A 4354-nucleotide genomic window follows, 5' to 3' on the forward strand; every position below is an offset into this window, starting at 1 on the left:
ACTATAATATAGCACCCCAAAACAAATTCTGGGGTGACAAACCAGCAAAAAGATGGGGTAAAAATAATTTTCTATCCCAAGAAACTTGGGAAGTCAGCAGGAAATGTCTGCCTCACTTGGGTAAACAGGGAGTGGAGATCAGCACAGAAAGCATCCCAGAAAGCCAGTGGGAGGCTCTGAGCCCCAGTGTGGTGCCAAACATAGACAGCAATGCTGGGGCCCCTCGAATGCCTCAGTGCAGTACCAGATAAGCTGCCAGACCCCTGTGGTCTCCAGTAATGCCAGCCACCCACTCCCCATTCCACCCCAGCCCCTCAATGCACCACCAGCCAAATAGCCAGGGCCTACAGCCTTCAACACAAGAAGCTTGGGATAATCATGCCTCTTCCACCCCAAAATTTAAAAGGAAAAAGGCTGGAAAAGATGGGGGGGGGGGAGAATCTCACCATAAAAAGTTACTATAGCTACAGGGAAGATCAGGACACAAAATTAAGAAGGCAATTTCAAAATGCCTATGGGCAAAGCCCCCCAAAGAAAAATGAGAATTGAACTCAATCCCAAAAAGAACTGATGGAAGAGCTCAAAAAGGAGTTTAAAAATCAAATGAGAGGTAGAAGAAAAACTGGAAATAGAAATGAGTGATGCATGAGAATCATGAAAAAAAAGAGTCAACAGCTTGGAAAAAGAAAACAACTCCTTAAAAAGTAGGATTGGCCAAATAGAAAAGGTACAAAAGCTAACTAAAGAAACCAGTTTCTTAAAAATTTAAATTGAGTAGGTGAAAGCTAATGACTATGAGATATCAAGTCAAATAAAATTAAAAATGGAAAAAAAACAGAAGTGTAAAATACTTTACTGGAAAAACCAACTAACTTGGAAAATAGATCCAGGAGAGATAATTTGATATTCTAGAACCAGAATGCAAAATAGACATTGAAAAAATCCAGCAGATGAAGATCCAGATCAAAGTCTATACCCTCAATTTTTCAGGTACTTATTCTGATGCCCTGCTTTCAGGATCATTAGATGTTGATAAATTCTAAGTAGCCCTTTCCATATCAATGGTTCCCTTACAAAAATGGATAAACCAGTCCCAAAAGCCACCACTTCACCACACCTTCAAACACATACTAACATTGAAATCAAAGTTTGTTTAGCCAATCTGGAGAAGCTTACAAACATTAATCTAGACTTAAATAAAAAAAAAAATCTAACTCAACAACAAGAATTAATGGCAAAGATAACGCAACATGACCATGACATTGTATCTGACTCCCATCTGGCCAGATGAATTGAAGCAACCCAAAAAATATGAGCTGAAATGGTTGCAAAATATGATCATTTGGTTGTCTCAACAGGACAGACTAAGTCAAGTGCTTCCGCTTATGATGCATGTGTGAAGAAACATAGGCAAGGTCCACCCAATCCAATATTCTTTGCTCGAGAGTATTTTACCTCCACTCTCATAGATGGAAAAGACAGAATACCACCAGACTTAAGTGAAGTGCATAAGCACTCAAGAGAAACTACCCATTTAACAGGAGAGACATTTTCAAAACCACCATTAGATGCCCAAAAGTTCTCACAACTCATTCATTCTCATTTGGGGGGATCAGGCACTGTATTTCATGCCTTGGCCCTAGTACTAACCGAAATAGGTGAAAAGGAAAAAAAGATTAGACAACTTCTTTAGTGAGTTTATGGCCACTTTGGCTGATGGAGACTGCTCAAGCTGCCATTCTCTCCATAACCAAATGTTGTGATCCCCTGGTAGAAGCTACACCATCAGTTTTCAAAATAAACAGTAAACATTATATTTTGCACAAGCTTGTCATTAAGAGTCTGTAGAAACCACTTCCCCACCCTAAAATAAGTAGAGGTTGGGTTTGCCTATATCTTATTCCTTCAGGAGATCTAATTGGATGAAAAATCTGAGAATTTAACTTTATAATTTAGGGCTGCTTTTTACGAGGCCCAAATTCTACACCTAATCCCTGCCATTTGGTCCTTTATACAAAGGGCCTATTGATCTTCCCTCCCTTCCTCTAACTACTCACACAATTAAGAAAAAAAAATAAGAATTCATTAGTCACCTTTCGAAAGGTATCTCAAAAGGGAAACTCCCAGGAAAATTCCAAAACTCCTACATCAAGGAAAAAATGTTGCAAGCAATCAAAAATAAACTGCAATTATTAGGGAGTCTCAGTCAGAATTACACAGGACTTAGCAGCTATAACATTAAAAGACTGGAGGACATGGAACAGGATATTTGGAAGGCAAAGGAGCTAGGACTACAACCAAGAATCACCTACTGGTTGAAATTGAGCATACTCCCTTCAAGGAAAAAAAAATTGTCATTCAATGACATAGAAAGCTTTCATAAGACCAGAGTTAAACAGAATTTCATTTTCTGTATCAAGACTTGTGGGAGCCCGAGTCCTTAACGAAAATCTTTTAAGTCCTTATAGACTTTAGGGGTCAGTACTATAGAGGCTTGCCTCAGGTTAAACACTCCCCTGACTATTGCCCTACCTCCCTTTGTTATCGTTTGTTGATTCTAAGTTCTCACTCATGCTTAGCCTTGAGGCCAGGTGACTGACTCTGGCAGACAATACTGAGGACTGGGCAGGGAAACAATAGATATGAAATTTGGCATTAAAACTACTTTCTCATGAGAAAATGAGGATCTTTAGCTGCTTAGATTGTTTATGTTATCAACTAGCGCTTGTAGATCATTTCTCATGGTACAAAGCTGTTTTCTATATAATCTTGTAACCTCTGAAAATAAACCCGTCTTATGAGCATCAGTCTCAGACTCGCCTAGCCCGACTTTTCTTTCTCCAGTTCCCGTTCCCCTTTTTCTTCACCGCTCTGTGGCACATCATGCCGGCTGCTTGAAAAGACTCAAGAGAAGCATAAAAAGGTAAAAAGGAAAGAGAAAACACAAATGATCCAATAGGGCTGAATTGTTTACACCCCTACATGAGAAGATTACTATCATTAATTGTGTAGTTAGGAGTACACATAGAGAGGGGATACAGGTATAAGGTGAATTTGAGGGGATGTCATAAAAAGTTAATTAAGGGATGAGAAAGGATTACACTGGGAGCAGAAGTAAGGGAGAGATAGAATGGGGTAAGTTATTTCACACGAAAAGGTGTGAAAGACCTATTACAGTGGAGGGGAAAATGTGAAGGTGGGCTTTGCTTGAACCTTACTGTCGTTGAAATTGGCTCAAAAAGGGAAAAACATACACAATCAGTAGGTTACAGAAATCTATATTACCCTACAGGGAAGCGGGGAGGGGGGAAGAAAGTAAAGGGGAGGAAACCTGACAGAAAGGAGGGCATATTGGGGGAGGTAGTGGTCAGAAGCAAACACGGGTGAGGAGGAAAAGGGTAAAAGAAGAGAGGACTTACAGAAGGAAAAATAGGATGGAGGGAAAACACAGTAATCATAACAGTGAATGTGAATGGGATGAACTCCCATAAAACTGAAGCAGACAGCACAAGTTTGCTTTAAGAACCAGAATCCTAAAATATGTTTACAAGAAATACTCTTGAAGCAGAGAGACATACAGAGTAAAGTTAAGGGGCTGGAGCAGTATCTATTATGCTACAGCTGAAACAAACAAAAAAAGCAGGGGGAGTAATCATGATCTCAGATAAAGCAAAAGCAAAAATAGATCTAATTAAGAGAGACAAGGAAGGAAATTACATCTTGCTAAAAGGTACCATAGACAATGAAGTAATATCAATACTAAACATATATGCACCAAGTGGTATAGTATCCAAATTCCTAAAGTTACAGGAAGAAACAGACAGCAAAACTATACTAGTGGGGAACCTCAACTATCCCCTGTCAGGACTTGTTAAATTCAACCAAAATGTAAACAGTAAAGAAATTAATAGAACTTTTAACGAAGTTAGATATGATAGACCTCTAGAGAAAATCGAATGTGAATAGAAAATACACTTTTTTCCCCAGCAATTCATGGCACCTCCACATATGGCCAGATCAATGGAAGCAACCCAAAAGATGTGGGCTGAAATGGTTGCAAAATATGATCATTTGGCCATCAACAGGACAGACTACATCTAGTGCTGCTGCTTATGATGCATATGTGAAGAAACACGAATATCATGTATTAGGCCTTAATCTGTTGACAGCTACACCCACACTAAGGGAGTGGTAGAAAGCAAGGGTCAACAGAGGAACTCTACCTGCTCCTGGGAGGATTCCCTTGAATCCAAAAACATCTCTGGATAACCTATGGGCCTTCCCTTAGATATAAATTGGCTATCCATTCTGGCACTATGATTGGCAGCAGCTGCCCTGTGCCTGTTTTAAAGAG

This window comes from Phascolarctos cinereus, unplaced genomic scaffold, assembly GCF_003287225.1.
Source record: "Phascolarctos cinereus isolate Bilbo 61053 unplaced genomic scaffold, phaCin_HiC Scaffold_9;HRSCAF=440, whole genome shotgun sequence".
Taxonomy (NCBI): Eukaryota; Metazoa; Chordata; class Mammalia; order Diprotodontia; family Phascolarctidae; genus Phascolarctos; species Phascolarctos cinereus.